Source organism: Tympanuchus pallidicinctus, unplaced genomic scaffold (genome assembly GCF_026119805.1).
Source record: "Tympanuchus pallidicinctus isolate F22 unplaced genomic scaffold, pur_lepc_1.0 scaffold15, whole genome shotgun sequence".
Taxonomy (NCBI): domain Eukaryota; kingdom Metazoa; phylum Chordata; class Aves; order Galliformes; family Phasianidae; genus Tympanuchus; species Tympanuchus pallidicinctus.
This window is the reverse complement of record NW_026294669.1, coordinates 31,165,934-31,183,063: the sequence shown is the minus strand read 5'-3', so window position 1 is coordinate 31,183,063 and position 17,130 is coordinate 31,165,934. Positions and strand designations below refer to the sequence as shown.

At 42.9% G+C, this 17,130-nt stretch overlaps 1 long non-coding RNA gene across 1 annotated transcript; it reads left to right on the top strand.

The window, feature by feature from the left end:
• Positions 1–2,534: 2,534 nt before the first annotated feature.
• On the top strand, positions 2,535–15,474 carry LOC128077073 (uncharacterized). The gene is made up of 3 exons (XR_008204816.1): positions 2,535–2,581; positions 6,884–6,994; positions 15,389–15,474. It is a non-coding gene; the product is annotated as an uncharacterized LOC128077073 (long non-coding RNA).
• Positions 15,475–17,130: the final 1,656 nt, after the last annotated feature.

The window sequence follows — 17,130 nt, the reverse complement described above, 5'->3', positions numbered from 1 at the left end:
TTGTCTGGGAAAGTTAGCTTGAACATGTAACATGGCAACATTGTCTGTGAACTACATGAAATCGCCAGTGATTTCCGAAGCATAATTTAATGGTGAAACATGCAGGGCAGTTGTTTTTGGGGGGGTGGCGGGGGAATTTAGAAGATGAATGTAAAATAGGTCGAGAAGTGTGTGAAATAGATTCAAAGCAGAGCTCCCGAGTCTCGGTTGCTTTTCTTTTACAGTATTATAGAATCGTTTGAGTTGGAAGGGACCATGAAGGACATCTAGTCCAACTGCCCTGCACTGAACAGGCACACCTACAGCTCTATCAGGTGCTCAGACCCCTGCACAGCCTGGCCTTGAACGAATCCAGGGAAGGGGCAGGGCATCCACCACCCCTCTGGACAACTTGTTCCAGACGCATAGAACATTTCATGGGATTGGAATCTAACTGCTACTGCTTGATGCTCTTCTTTCTCCATATCCTCGGTCTTAGGAATTATTCCTTCCTCTAAGAAAAGGGCTCAGGATTTTATCCACACCTGACCTCATCCCACCATGTCTTTTGGTTGACTGTTCTGGCGCTTCCTCCTGGACATCTTGCAGAAGCTCAGCTCGAGGAAGTTCGCATCTGGTTCTCATCTCCTCTGCTGTTCTCCCTGCTCGGAGAGGAGAATGTGCATTTACGTGCATAGGTACGTACCTAGGGATCTTTTCTGTTTTTGTATTTCTGTATAAAATCTGCTTCCAACTTCAACATCCAGGCAGCACGTGACACATTTTGCATGGAGTTACTTTGTATGACAACACCTCTCTCTCTGATATTTTGCTCTGTGACAGTTACGATGAGTGCTATCTTCCATGTTGCTAAATGACCCTCTCTAAATGGTCCCTCTCTACTCGGCTCTTGTGAGGCCCCATCTGGAGTACTGTGTCCAGGTGTGGAGCCCTCAGTACAAGAAAGACATAGAGATCTTGGAAAGGGTCCAGAGGAGGGCGACTAAGATGATCAGGGGGCTGGAGCACCTCCCCTATGAGGACAGGCTGAGGGAGTTGGGCTTGTTCAGCCTGGAGAAGAGAAGGCTGCGGGGCGACCTCATTGCAGCCTATCAATACCTGAAGGGAACCTACACCCAGGAGGGGAGTAAACTCTTCAGAAGGGCTGACAACAGCAGGACTAGGGGAAATGGATCCAAGTTGAAGGAGGAAAGATTTAGGTCGGATGTTAGGGGGAAGTTCTTCACAAGGAGAGTAGTTAGGCCCTGGAACGGGCTGCCCAGGGAGGTTGTGGATGCCCCGTCCTTGGACGTGTTCAAGGCCAGGTTGGACGGGGTCCTGGGCAGCCTGATCTGAATGTGTGTGTTTGGTGGCCCTGCTGGGCAGGGGGGTTGGAACTACATGATCCTTGAGGTCCCTTCCAACCCGGGTGATTCTGTGATTCTGTGATTCTGTGATTCTGTGAAATGACAACGTGAGCATATGCTGGCTTGTCACCGTAGCAAACAATGACTTGCAGTTCTCTTGAAAATTCACGTGCTTTTTATTGCTTCTTGAGAAAATAGTACACATCACTGCTGCGGTTCTGGTCGTTTTCCTGATTGCTGGAGGATTTCCCCTCTATTACCTCTGCATTTTCTGTGTTGCCAGGTGTGAAATGAACAGAATCATAAAGTCAGGCAGTTTGGAGAACAAAAACAGCAGCACAGCCTGGGCTGGTGGGATAAGAGCATACCAAGAATGGAAAAATGCTGGGTGCTATTGGCAATTCAACACAGGTGAGATATAGTACAGTGTAAAAGATATATTTGCAAGTTGTTGTAATTAGAAGAGCTTGTAATATATATTACTGACTCAGGAAAATATTTTATCTTGTCCTTAAATTTAAATATGTGCTAAAACTCTCTTGAGGGCAATAGGACTGCTACGCTTATTTAAAAGCAAGCTATATTGATTTTAAACATCAGTACTTCCCTAAAAATGACTGGGACTGATCTGTTTGCTAGTTGCAGTAGAGGCTTCAGCAGTTAGATGATGGTATCCTTGATTCCTTTCCCAATAAAACATGTAAGATATTTTGAAATGTTGCCCTTGAGTTGAATAGCAACCATCTCCTAAGATGTTGCAGTGGGAATGGGCTTTAAAACTGGTTTCCCAGCCTAACGACTTCCGGATTTAATGAATTTTGTGTGCTGTTAGTGAGAATGGCCCGCTAAGTTGTATGGGGATTGTGATCCAAAGAGTTAGAAATGATGAGAGACCAGCAAACTGAGGAACTGTGCAGCCTCAGCCTGAGTGCCGTGTTAAGGGACAGCAGAACGCTGGGGCTAAAAATTCCCTCGGGGCCTGATCAAAACTGTTCCAGGTACAACAGGTTGGCTGTATCTGAGGCCCAAAGGATAAAAATGGCCACCGGCAGCCCAGGATGGGGAGAGTAGTGGGAGGTGCCCTTGTGCCTTAATGACTGTGAGCAGCAACATCTGTGTGCCAGTCCCACCTGCCTGCATGGGCTCTATTAGTGCTGCTTGGGGCAACCCTTCCTCCCCAGTCTTGTTCCCACTTCTGGAAGCACAAGACCTGCAAACAGCTAGGAGAGAAAATGGTGAGTAATGTGTTTTGGCTGGCTTTCTCTGTTTTTATTGCCTCTTCTATGAATAACTTTTATTTCAGACAAGATTGAAACGTTTATAATTAATTATAGGCATCAAGAGTAAAATAATAGGTTTTGTTAAGGTGTTTTGTTGGTGGTGTTTTTTCTTTAGGAACTATAAAGTGTTAACCAGGAGTCATCGTTTAATTATATCCATTCTGATTTATAATCTCAGAGGAAAAGAAAAAATGCTAGAAGCTTATCAGTAAGTGAGTCAGGTGAAGCATACGAGGAGGAGAAACATATATCTATGAATATTTGTTGTGTTTTGAAGAGAGCGTCTGAACGTTTGTCGTCTTCTGCCTTATGAGAGATGTTGTTCTGTTTGTGAGGTCTGGAATAGGCGATTATTTAACACGTTGTCCCACTGGAAGGATGAGTAGAGCACGAAGGGTTCTGCAGACTGATGGCAGGCAGGTGGAGGAGCTGACAGCGAGCCTTGTGTCGTGCTTAAAGCATTGCTGCATTTGAATTGGTTTTAACGTCTTCGGAACAACGCCGAGCACGCGGGGCAATAGGCTTTGCTGGTGCTTTATTGTCCTTTACCTTTTCCTCCCTGGTGCTTTGTTGTTGTTGTTTCTTGATGTCATTATTAGTTGCGGATTGGTCTTAATGGGCTCTTCTAAAGCTGCGGTCCGGTTCAACATGGAGTTCATCGGCCGGTATTGCTCTCTTGTTACAGCGCAATTAGTTAGAGCCCAGGCCGCCATTTGGCAAGCACAAGTAGGGGCAGCCATTTCCGTCATCCCCAGGCAGGTGCTGTGGAATGGCTGCAGAGTAATGGAAGCGTCGTCTTGGTATCTGCAAAGCACCGCGACGAATACGCTTTTAGGCGTCTTTTGGAGCGTGTTCTCTACAATAAGTAGATACTGCTTATCAGCCATGAAGGGAAATGTTAGGTTGGCCTATTTTTTTTTTATTTTTTATTTTTTTTTCTTTCTTTCTTTGCAAAATGTTCTTCTGTTGTTGCTAACAGGTGGAAGCCGCTCCACAGCTAATTGAGACGAAGCAAAACGCCTGTCCTGATGAACAGGTGTTGAAAGCACGAGCTGAGTGCCAGAGGGCTGCTACTCTGCCGGGGCAAAGCTAGCGCTTGCATGTACGTGCAGCTGTGATGGGTGCACCCTCTAGTTATACCTATTTCCGTAGATCCAAATAATTATGCGCTTTATTTCGGAGCAGAAGGCAGAAGCAGAGCGTTCGGTGGGGCTCTGAGCTCAACAGGGCGCCAGGACGTCTTTTTTGTCACAGGTAAAAGCTGTCGTGCTGAGTCATCCGCAATCCCTGTAGAAGCGATAAGGACCCTTTAACGAGCCATTGTTAACTCGGGCATTTGCACTCGTGCATTGAAGCTGTGAGGCATCTCGGTGAGCTCTCACGGAGTCGGTCGGATTTTTGATGAAATCTCCCCTCTTTTCAGCCGTAAAGAGTTGTTCACGAAGGTGCGCGCTCCCAGACAGCGGCGATGGAACGGGGAGATATGCAAAAGAAAAAAGTTTCGCAGTCTTGAAGCCTGCCCTCACATCCCTTTATCGAAACGGAAAGCAAGGCCGCGTATTTCTTTGCTTTTCGCAGGGCTGTTTAGCCAATAGGTCAAATCCAGGCGCCCTCCTCGCGCCCCGGCTGCAGCTCAGCGGCGTTCGGCTGCTGCGGAGCGCTGGGCGGGAAGGGCGTGCTGCGTTAACCCGTGCTGTGAGTCCCGTCCGTAGGAATACGTGAGTAATACACTCTGCTTTCAGAGCAAGAGGTAGCATGCTATTTTGGGTGTGTTTTTTTTTTTTTTAGTTTGTCCTTCATCGCATATTACGATATTTTTTTCCTCAGCTTATTCCGGTTCCTGACTGAAATGCCACCAGTGTTAATAGGATAGCAGAGTAAATGTCAGGAGCCGAAGGGATCACGGCAGTGTGTGTTTGCCACATGTAGGAGCCGTACTTTATTATAGCACGGTATGGGATTTATGAGCACTGCTGCAATATCCTAGATGTGCTGCTTTTGTTGGAATCTGGCATATATCAGTGTTCAAGTCAGGCTGTTGCAGCAGCAGCTCCCTTTGGTCCCCGTACCTTTCCCATACTGCTGTGGAGCTGTACAGTCCCCCTGATGTACTGTCAACTGGAGCAGGTACAACTGGCCCCTGAACGTTATTTATTGGCCTGTGAATGCAGATTACATACGCACTTTATTACCTGCTAATTTACCACCTGCTGGCTGAGGGATGGGGGAAGTCTACTATTTGTTTTATAGGAATACATTATGCCATTAACCTTTCACTCCTATGGGCCATGAGGAAGAATTCCCTCAGTTAAATCACTGCTCTAATAATGCTCTACAAATGAAAACAATGATTTATCGAACCTCATGGTGTCTAATAAACATAAATTATATGCTAACGCTTCGTATATCGCAAGGATCATGCGTACAGCTAGTTGCTCTTTTCAGGGACTGCTTGAGTTCTTTCAGAATTGTAGAATCGGAGTCATTAAGGCTGGCAAAGACAGCTAAGATGGTCTTGCCACCCCGGGGGGGGCAGCTGGCTGCAGGCTCAGGCTCTGTGCTCCGTGGAAGGAGGTGGTGCCTTCATTGGCTGTCACTGCTGTGCACAAATTTATGCGTTAGTATTCCAGCTGAGCCTGCTCCTGAGGTGTTCTAAGGATCACCAGTTTTGGAACAGAGATGGCCGTACTTGATGCGGGTTTGTTGAGGTGCTCATGCGCTGAGGCTTCTGACTGGTTCAGATGGTTGCTGCTGTACTGCCTGTGGCTGATAGAAAAGGGAATGCTGTTCAGGAGGAGCTCATCTGGAGTCCTCACAAACTGGAGAGCTGTATGAATGTACACGCAGAGGGTCTGGCCTCATAGTGCTGTAAATGGCTTTTGTCTCCTTTTCCCTCTCATCCCTGTCTTCTTCATTTCCCTCTCTGTTTTTAAAGCCTTTAGACAAGGTTCACTTGTTTTTTTTCATTCTGTCAAAGCGTTCTGCAAACTTTTAGGTATTTCTGTACACGTTGTGAGAGAGTTTGCAGCAAGTGCAGCATTTGTGCTGTATCGCCTCCATGTTTCTGTACCTTCCTGATAGCCTGCAAAGTCTCTCCCATCTATTTCAAGCATTGCCAATTTAAAAAAAAAAAAAAAGCTTTGCAATGTATGTGACATTCACCTTGGTACTGATGGCATTCTGAGTGCCTGTTGCTTTTTAAGCTAGTGATTAAGAACTGTCTGAAGTAGTTTCACACGTGGTTTGTGAATCCTCAGTCAGAGCTCTTCCGACGCTGTGAAGCATTTCTCCTTGGCTTTACAGTTGTTTAACAAATTCCTTTGCAGGTATTCTCGGTCTTGAAAATTAAGTGATCTCTTTTCCTCTTGTAAGCATTTATTTCCTACAAATAAAACGTCAGTGGCTCTAACACCATTTTTAGTAGTTAGAGATCAGTCTAGGATGTGACCAAGATGCAACGAACATTGAAGAGGTTGACCACGTGCTCTCTCTCCCGTGACCTCATTTTTCTTTTCGTTCTTTGTCGAGGTGTTTTTCCCATGCCGTTAAGTTGCTTCCTAGCAAAGCCATTTCACGCATCTTTGTTCTGCCTCTCAGTTTAAGAACTAGTTTGGAAATAAAATGGATGCAGACGTTGTTTTCCCTTTGATGGTATCTCTAACCCTCTTCAAGAAATGTATCGATTTGCTGCTCCTGTCATCAGTAAGCTTAAAGCTAAGGCACGAACATCTTCCTTCTAACACCAGGTTAAAAGAAGATGAATCAAACTTAAATAACTGGATCCCACGTAGATGACTTAAAAATGGAGCTAACAAAAAAGCTGATCTTGTGCACTGAAGGAATTACGCCAAAAATTTTCTCCCTCGAAAATACACTGTTCTGCAGTTCCTTAAGTAGTACTTAAGGTACTGAGAGAAAAGGTTTACGTGATCAAATGATGAGAATGGTAACATCAAATCACTTTAACTGAGCACAGATGGCAGAAGTTAATGGGACAGCCATGGTCCTGTTGAATAGACGTAGCGTATCTGTGAAGAGTACTGAAAACAGGGATGTTTCCTCTAGGCCCTTATCAGAAATGTTATGCCTAATTCTCAACTGCTTTAATTAGTACAGTTAGATTATATCCTTAAGATTGTTTCTTTTTTAAAAACAAAACTGTGAATTCTATGGGTCTGGGGCGTGAATAGGTTGCTAACATTCTTTGGTGATGTAATGCTCCTTTCATCTTTTTTTTTTTTTTTTTTTAAATTGCAGGGTTGGATTGTTAAGAATGAGGTGGAAGCTACAAACAACTTATTCAGACGCTGTTACAAACAGCAGCAATTGCAGATTACAGCGACCTGAAAGAAAGATGCAGACTGGAAGGTAAATGTTGCCTCCTAAAATCTTCTTCCCTTTCCCCAAGTGCTGCCTGCTAAATAATTTTTTTCTTGAGTGAGTGCTTGGCCAAGTCAGCTCGGTTTCCAGTTGGAATAGTTGACCATGGCACACGAATGTGAGATGAAGTTCATCTTTTGGAAGCAGGCATAGGTAGGGAAAGTTAACTAGCTCTATAGGTGTGTTGCATTCTGATGTTTGCAGCTTATTCCAAATCCTGGCTAGTTGTGCAGGTGCTGGTTCGCAAGTTGGGTCAGATCTAAAACTGGTACAGGATGCGTCCGTTCAGCAAGCGGGTAGCTGTGTGCAGAGGGTTCCTCTGAGTGTGCTCCCAGCTTGTTTGAGGGAGAATAATCCAGTTCAAGCATCCACTGAGGGAAATAAAATGATCTGGTGACTCTTTAGAGTGAGTCTAGTCAGCTTCTGCTTACCTTCAAGCTTGATATGGCTAACTGATGAAAATGGCATTTGATCGTCATGATCCAGTATTAATTAACAACCATTTTTCACGTTTTTATTGGAAATACAATGATGGTCGATGCCACAACTGTGGTGGCTCAGATACTGATCAGTATATGTGACTGAGCCAAGGTCACAGTTCAGTAATGGAAGAAGATCTTCAGTGTTCTTTTAGTCGCCTGGTTTTCAGAGAACAGGAAAATGTACTCAGACAGTTTGTTCTTACTCCTCCTGTGCTTCCTTACAGCTTTTGCTGTAAGTTTGTTGTACTATTACAGAAAAACCTGACAATTTTGTGGTCTCACAGCTATGAAGTTCCTATGGTTTTCTCTAAAATTGCTCCTTGGGCTGCTTGTTGGAGGTGCAAACATTTCTCACTCTGCCTGGCTGCTGTTTGCTGCTCCCTGAGCATGCATATAGCCACAGTGTGAGTTGTCATGCAGGTGATGGAACAAATCGAAAATGTGCATGGGGGACGCTGAGGGCCCTGTGGAGGGGCTGTTAGCAACAAGGGGAAGCTGGATGCTTGGCAGTTCCTCACAGTACGATGCAGGAGGAGTGGGGTAAGGCGAGAGGTACGAGGTGGAGTAGCTCAGTGGGTTAACAGTGTACAGGCTGGGTAGAAGATGAATGTCTTCTGTAGGAAATCAGGGTTCATTAGCTTTGCTCCTTGCAGAAAAACATGGCATTAATTGCCTTTGGTCTCCTGGGGAACGAGTAGCTGTGTCTGAAACTTTTCTGCTGCTTATTGTGTGATCACTGAGGCATGCTCTGAACAGGAGGATGTCTTTGATGCTGGCAGATCAAAACCTGTAAGGGAAATCTTCTGAGATGAGGAAACCTGAATCGCCAGAGCCAGCTTTTAACGAAACGGAGACCTCTCTCTGGAATAAAGGAGTAAGTGTTGCTAGGGACTGGAAATACGAAGCCTGTGTTCTGTAACAGCTGATGCTCTCTGGGGCACAGCCGTTGCCTGAAAGGCATAGGAGAAATGACTTGACGATTTCTATTAGGGTGGGGAGAAGTGAGTAGCTGTAAGCGGGAGTGAAAGGGCAGTCTGACATGATGTGTGGTTAACGTGAGTTCCACTGCTTGCAAGTGTTAAATACACAAAGCAGGAGCTTTAGAAAATACCTTGCACTGCTGGGTAACGTGGCCCAGGACTTGCTTTCTCTGTAGATGCTGGTGTATTTTGAATCTCTACATTTAGTTTGAGGCTTTCTGTCCATTTGAGTGTTGTGACGCTGAGAATTGACTCGTTGTGGATGAAGTTGGTGCTGAGGGATTGTTTTATCTCTTTAACAGTGAATATATGAGAGGTGGAGAGAGAGAACTTGTGCGTGGTGTTCGCATGAGGCATAGTTCCCATCTGTGATTTCCCTCTTGATCCTCTCAGCATTCTTCTGCTCATGCATTATTCTTCTTACTGATTTCTTTGACCATAGTCACCTGAGATAGGACTGTTTATTTTCTTATCTCTGAAGGTAGCCAGTTTGCAGATACGCCTTTGGAACATATGGCATAAATTATTAGATAGTGCTGATGTAGAGAGAAATACCATGATGTGCAAAACCCAATATCCCCTAAGGATGACACAGTGCATAATTCTCTACAACAGCTCTTTACCTAGGCAGGCTGTGATTCCATTCTGCAAGCCCTGTGGCGTGCCAAACCCTGGGCAAACTCCACAGTGGTAACAGTGGTAAATCTGTTTCTTGTGCTGCTTCCAAAGTGGCACTTTGAACAAGAGCAGTAAAGCACAGGTGGAATTTGGTTTGGGCCATCTTACTCTTTGACAAAATTCATGTCACTAGGGAGTGTTTTTGTAGGGATGGAGTGGGTGTAAACCATAAGCTATGCGTTGTGTGTATGTGTGACTGAGTAAGCTGCAGAGTGATGTGACTGGGGAGTTCTTTAGAGCTTTCTGATAAAACCTATTGCCAGCAAGCTTATCTATGTTCATCCCGTATCCTTAATTGATTACTTTTTTTTTTTTTTTTTTTAAATCAACACAATTGATAACAGTGCTTAAATTTTGGTTAGTCTGCGATAATTGTGAAACAGAGAGCTCCCAGTTAGATGGTAAAGTAATAGCTCAGAAGCAGGAAAAAATCTGGGAGATTAGTTACTAGAAATGTTATTTTGCTGAAAATAGAGAAATGCATTATAACAGACAAGTGCATTAACAAACTTAAAATAAGCGTTTTATTACTTAATTTTTTTTTTTTCCTGTGGAATTCAAAGCTTTGGCATTCTAAGTAAAGCTGGAAGTGGAAATCTCAGCAGCACTGCATTAATTTTTCAAGCCTTAATGTGCCAGAGAGGGAATAAGTTATTACATCTGTTGCCCTCTGGGAGGAAGAATGAAAAGCAAAAATGAATCTCCACCGTTAGGATGGAGCCACTGAATAATAGCTGATATAAGCAGCAGCGTGGTGGAAGAAAAGCTTACAGCAGCTTTTGTGTCATCATTAGGGGTGAACATTTCTCTGTATAACTAGTGTAGCAAGATTAGGAAACATGGCAGGGCTTATTTGTTCTTCTCAAGGGGCTCTTTACAATTATGAGAGAATTTTAAATGAGTACCTCGTGCGCAGCCATGGCTGATCTATGTGAGACTGCTTTTTTTCTTTTTTTTTTTTTCTCCTAAGCTAAATTTACAGCCTTTTCAAACTGCTTCCAGGACACAGGAGAAAATGCAAGCCGGTGAGTGCACTGTGGCTCTCAAGCTGTGGTGCCTTCAGGCAGGTCGATGTGTTGCTCATCACTGCAGGGAGGGACCTGGAGCAAGGAAGGGGTGGGCTCCTGCCTAGTGGGAAGAAATCCATGGGGTTCTTGTCCCTCTAGGGTTCTTACTAACTGTTGTCTGGGTAGTAAGTACAGCTGTATAGCTTTGTAAGGGATAGCCTGGCAGATAAACAGAGGTAGACCCAGCCAGTCTTGAGTAGACAAGTATGGGAATTACGTAGGTGTCCATGAAGGCTCCAGGAGACAGAAGAGGATGTCAAATCCCTGCTGCACTGTTGCTCTTACCCTGTCACAAAGCATCTCAGCCATTAGGTATCTTTGAGCAGTATGAAAGGCTTTGCTAATAGGGTACAGAGCTGAAAAAGATCAAGGGATTATCTTCCTAGCAGTCCAGCCACTGTGCTTTTGTATGCTGTTAAAGCCGTTGCTGTGTCGTTTCAACAAGCATGTTGAAAAGATACTCAGATAATGAAAGAGGAAAACCATTGCAGGGCTTCTACTGGTTGTTTATTTCTGCCATTTTGAAGGGCTTGACCACTTCCTGGCTCTTCATTGGAACATCAGGTGTCATCATGACCTGTGGAGGAAGGAAGCCAGCTGAGACCAAATATTTAAGGCCTTTTAGAATTTCTCTTTCCTTTGTTGAAAAGAAAATTAGAATACTAAGTATAGATTTTCAACTTCATCTTTATTTGATCAATCTTTAAGTAGCTTTTTAAGTCACTTTATTGTAGACTGCCATTGACTGGGGATCTAAGGAAAGCCCACTTCACCCAATGGAGCTCACTGTTTTGTCTGAGAGTCTTTGTGTGCATTTCTGCTAATTAGTGTTCAAGTGATATTATTTTCATGGAATGGCTATGCCTTGTCAAGGGTTTGTCTGAGATCTGTGTTACTGAATGCTGTGGCAATTTACTGGACCACAGGACATAAGGCATCAAGAAAGCATGTTTTAAGCCTGATGTGAGCTAATAGAGAAAGGAAGTGAAAACTGAAGCAGCTAATGGAATCGTTCTGTCCCTAATTCATTGCAAATACCATCAAATTGCTCTGCTTTATTGAGGCAACCTAGCAACAGCCTTTGACTGTCCCTTCCATTCATTCTTTAATTTTCTTAATACTTGTATTTGTCTTGGGCAAAGCCAGAGCAGTTGTTAGTATGTAGATTTAGCTGAAATCAGCCTTCCTAAGCTTGATTCATCGCTATTTAATTCAAGGTTGTTGGACATCTTTGGTGTAGTCTATGTAGAGTGGATATACCTTAAACCTTACCCAGCTGAATCTGACAGCTCATCCCAAAATCCTGACAAGTCATGTGCTCATACAGAATAAATCAACATTGTCCTTTGAAAACCGATGTAGCTGTGCTACTGTCAACAGGTCTGAAATGAGGAACCTTCCTAATCGTAAGCACTTTACATGGCATTGTCAGTATGGAGCAATGATGTGCAGAATGTGAAATCATTTGTTTGTAAATGCAGAGTAAATGTGTCTCTGTATTTCTTTTGTGTGTGTGTAAACAAGCAGAAAGCCAAAAAGCTTTCCCACTATTCTTACCTCTGTGCTAACTTGTAATTAGCTCTATGTATTGAACTGAACAGAAGACTCCTCAGAAATGTGTATAAATTATTTTTTTTCATTCTTGAAGTCCACCTTACCTGAGAGGTCAGCTGTAGCTTAAGGCATGTAGAGGTTGCTGCACGACAGCTTGGGAAAGGACGATTCTGCAAGTGTTACAGAGAGTCCAGCAATTATAAGTAAGGGGTAGATCTTATCTTGTGAAGGGCAGCCTGTCTCAGAGGTAGATTAATACTTACATATCCCCTTTAGAGAAGAAGCTCAGAAATGACAGCCATTTGGATTTCTGTCTGGAAGTGCTGTCAACACCTACGCATCATGAAAAAAACTGTGGTCCCTTGGCTGCCTGTGGCTGCAGCCATCTGTTTGGATAGCACATTGCTCTCCTAGCTTGGTTGGAGTGGTTCAGTAGGACTCTGTGGGTGCCAGGCAGCAATAGCTGAAAAAGAGCAGGCTGTGTATCTCAACACGGACTGTGTTTTGTTATCAGGAGCCCTCATTCTGCATGACTGCAACAGCATTGCAAGTATCCTTGCTTTGCCAACATTTGTTTGGTACTTACTTGTCAAAGTAAAGGAAGAGAGATGAGGGAAACAATCCTTGTACAATCCTGCCGAGGTGCAGTGAGAACCTTAAGCTACATAGTGTGGGACAGTCCAAATGTCTTTAAGGTGGTCGTCTCCCAAGACCGATTGTGAAGAACCACTGCGTTTTTGTTACCCAGTGAATCAGCTGGGACTTGTGGTGTAGAATTGGTCATTCAGGTCCAGGATGGGAGGCAGTGAAAAGCACCAATTGCGTTGCTATTGGGTATGGACACAGCACTTTAAAAAACAAACAAACAAAAATCTCCACATTCATTAACCATGTCTTCTAAGTGGGAAGATCTGCAGAGCTACAAGATGCTGTAACTGTTAAGTTGTTTTATATGCTGTGGATTTCCCTTATTTTTGTTCTACATTTAACAGTAGGATGATTTCACTCAGGAAAAAATCAGCCGTGATAATTAATTCATTAGATACTCAATGGACTGATGTTTATCTCAGTTAACTTCTTCAGTTTTGTGTAAGAGCTTTTTCAGGTAACAAGAAACCACCAATACCATTACAGTCAATCAAAGTAACAGTGCACAAGTGTCACTAGGGGTATGATGTTTCAGAGCATCAAATCCCTGAAGATTCAGAACAGCACATTTCCTGTGCTTTGTGTGAATGTGCTGCACTCTAGGTTCCACATTCTGTAGCACATGCAGTGTCTCTCCTTTTGAAGGTGACAACAAGTATTCAGATCTGCTCTTCCTGTTACCAAGTCTGTGCTTTGTCCATTTGCTTTCCATATCCTAGAATACCATGTCCACAAGTGCCAGTGAATGAGATTATAGCTGGGGTGCATTAGACTGAGAAGAGTTCATCTTCACAGTTGTGTGTTTCCTATACTCACTCAAGTGTGTAACCAGAGCCTGTGCTGGAACTGCAGAAGGGGGCTGTGGGTTGTCAGACCTTGTGGGAAGGAGAGGTGCCATCTCAAGCTGACAGGAGGAAGGAATGTTTGATTTTTAGTTCCTCTGGTTCTGCTATGTGAAAGTGCAAGGTGCTTGGGAGGATTGAAAATAAAAGCTATCTGCTAACAAGACAGGCTTTTAAGGTTAATGGCTGAGAGGCCCACGAGTTCCCTTTGTAAAGCAGAGCTAGGTTTATGGGTAACATCAGGTACTAATTTTCCCTTTGCCAAAAAGCAGTGTTTTAAAAGGTTTTTTTCTTTCAAACTGTAGGCAAATGAAATCTCTTTATTACATGGTTCCTGTTCAGCTTTTCCTGATTGTAGAACTGCACCCAGTCTTCATGTGAAATGTCTGTTATTTGGCCTTTTTACCTGAAAAGCTTTGTTGCTTCTTACATGTAACTATTGTTCCTTTCTTTTCTCTAACCACATCTTTATTTCTTACATGCGATGATAACTTCATAATTTTCTTTTCTTCTGAGACCCCTGATTTTATGTGACCATGTCACTATTCACACTGAAATATCACATTAATATTCACACTAATGTCGCCATCTCAAAAAAATAAAAATAAAAAAGCCATGCTGAATGTTCTTGGCTTATATTTTGACTAAATTGCTGGAGAGCTGTAAAACACAGAACAGTTTCCTAGCACAAACTACAGATAATGTACCTATACCCAGCTGCCTCTACAGCACTGGAATCAGGAAACAGCAGTCTGTCAGTAGTGGACTGGTGGCAGTGGGGAGGCTGGACCACTGTACCTCCAACTCTGCTGCAACACGTGCAGGTGTACGTGAGGAACCCATCCAAGTCCTTCTCGGTGGCCAAGTGCCTTTCAACCACTATCATACTCAGCATTGCCTGCACTGGAGGAGCAGTACAGGAAGCACAGTCCTTCTATGCCTAGCTTCCAACAACCTTTCACCCTTGGTTAGACAGGTGATGCCACCACATAACTGATCTTGTAGTTTTAGAGGGTTTTGTAAACACTTCCAGGAGATTTTCTACCCATGGTGAGACAAGGTGTAATGGTCACACCTTTCCCAGTCAACTCAGGGTTGACTGAGGGCAAATACTGCAACATGTTCTGCCTGTGTGCTCTTTGTGATTGTGGGATTAAGTCTGAAGGAAAAGCCAAGTTTTGCAAGCAGTTAAAAATCGACTGCAGCAGCTCTTCTTTGTCTCTTACTGTAGAAAATAGACTCATTTTTCTTTGACAGGTTTCCAACTATAAAAACTGGCTGTGGGCTAAAAAGCCAGCACGTGAATGAGATTGTTAATTTCCTTTGGAGAGGATCATTGTTAAGTGGAACTACACTTGTTTTTGGAAGAAAAAAAAAAAAATGTAGCATCAATTGTGTTTAATTTTATTTGCTCCTAATCTCCTTGTAAATTTATTTTTCTGCTTTTATCCATTTTTCCTTTTCACACTTTGTGAATGTTGCCATAGTTACACGTAAATAGCTGATAATTTCACTCACTGAAGGAAATAATTTTTTTTCCTCCATCTGTATCTTGGTAGTTATGAAGGAAAAAGCTTTTACTTGTAACAATAAGAGCTGTCCTCCTCCACCGCCCACCTTCTTGTTGGTTGTGACCATTACAGCGGCAGTATTTGTCTGGCTTATTTTTAACTGATGATTCAGAATCTTAGAAACGCGATTCCATGACCAGAACCAACTCCAGTAGCTGTTAATATTTGAATAGGATGTGGTAAGACCTGGAAATCTGTGATGCCCAACACGTTGTGTCAGGTTCTGAGAAACCATGCTGATCTCCTAATGTTTTCAACAGTGAAGTATCACTGGGCAGAGGTGTGAAAGTGTATGTTCATGGGTGATTTAGTTTCACTTTTAAATCCTCTCCTGCTCAGCTTTAGCGATAATGTATCACTAAATAGCAATAATGTAACACGCGTAGCCCAAAATGTTACTGGAGTGGCTTCCTAAAACTTGCACTTGTATAGTCATGGTGTGGGGGAACTGCTGAATCACGACCTGAACCTCTGATGATCACCTGGGGTGAGCAGTGATTCAGCCACAGGAGCACAGGTGGAGGCAATTCACCCGTGCTGCCTGGCTGCTCCTCTCCTAGGCCCATTGAAGAGCTGACTGCCAGTGGGGAAGGAGCTCTTCCGGAGATCCTTCCTCTGGAGTTTTGCAGTGAGCTCAGGATGTGGGTAAGCATTGTATCCGTTCTCTTTTTGTGATTATAACCTGCTTAGCCAAGCTCTCTTGTTTATTTCGTAATTTCAAATTATAACATCTTTATATTCATTGATTATACACATGGTTTACCCATGAATTCTCTCAGAACTTCCAGCAATGAGACAAATGTGGTTTTCTGTTTCAATGGAAATAGAGAAGAAGCATTTGTGAAGTTTGCTAGTTTGGTTTAGCAGGTGGGAGGTGAGAGACCTGTCATCCTAAACTTGATGGCTGTTTCAAAACCGACGACAGCAGCTGAGTGCTTTAATCCTCCATCTTAAGGACGGTGTCAAGCAAGCCAGAAATGGATGGTGCTGTTATCATGTTATCATCTCTGATATTGCCTTGGAAACATTGAGTAGTTACAGTCAACTTTCCTGTAACCCTTTGGTTTGGAAAATGCAAAGACATCGTAAGTGGTCAAATGTTATTTTGAAGCAAGGATCTATTTCACAGTGGCTTCCCTGCATGCCATGCTGTGGCCCAGAAGAATACGATATTTCCAGATGAGGTTTCTACATATGAATGTGCCAAGACTGCAAATAGGCAAACATATACAAATGTATACTGATATCTAATTTGACAATTCCTTTTTTCTTTTATTCTTCAACTCATCTTTGGATGCGTTATTATCTAAATAGTCATGACTGTAGCTTGATTTTTATTATTTTTTTTTTCCAATTAATATTCTGCCTTTAGGAATTTTTGCAGTACTTAAATGTGAGAGCATGTGGAAGCACTAAGTAGGTAGACACCACTGGTGAATAGAGAAAATTGCAGAAAGCATCATCATGAAAACCTAATGTTTGCTAATAGAGTATTTCCTTGACAGATAAAAACATTTCACTGGAATGATTGGATTGCATCCTCTTCATAAGATAAAGAATGAAAGTTGGTTTTGTAGCTGACCTACATCAGTGCTTGTAAAGTATCTTATATGGTTTAGGTAATCATTTATTTTAGTGTTTGTCAGGTAGGTAGCCAGACCAAACCCTTTCAAGATGACCTCCGTTCCATGTATGTTCTGCCTCCCCAGTAAGGAGAGAATGTGATCTGCAGTTCTGCAGCTTGCATAGATATGTTTCCAAGGCTGCAAATGGAAACTATAAAATTCTCAAAGTAAATACGTTCTGAAAAATGTACCTCATTTAAAATACCATAACACCACTTCAAATCAGACTGTTTCTTTTTCTGGATATATTTTGCATTCTTCAAATATGGAAGGTGTCTCCAGTTTCACCTTGCGTAAAGAACACGGGAACTTGTAAGTCTGTCATGAAGTTTGACACTGTCTCATCCCTTTCCTTTTGTGGTTTGTGTTTCCTTTGGAAAACTGGCTGGTTCCTATGCTCCAGTGTCTGTTTTCACAATGTTCATCTCTAAAGAGAAAAATCGGTAAGAATTTAAAAATAAGTCTTGCTGGGCTTTAAGAATTTCAGCTTATACTTCAGATGTCTGACAGACTGCAGAATACATTCAGGCATAACAGGAGGAAATGATGCATCTTTGTGTAAAAATGCCTCTTTTTCTATCTTCTGAAATGCTGCCTTCTAGAAATGAGACTTTTAAAATAAACAGAGAAAAGGAAGCCTTGTAAAAAGGGTATTTTCTCTTGAAGAGGTATGAAGT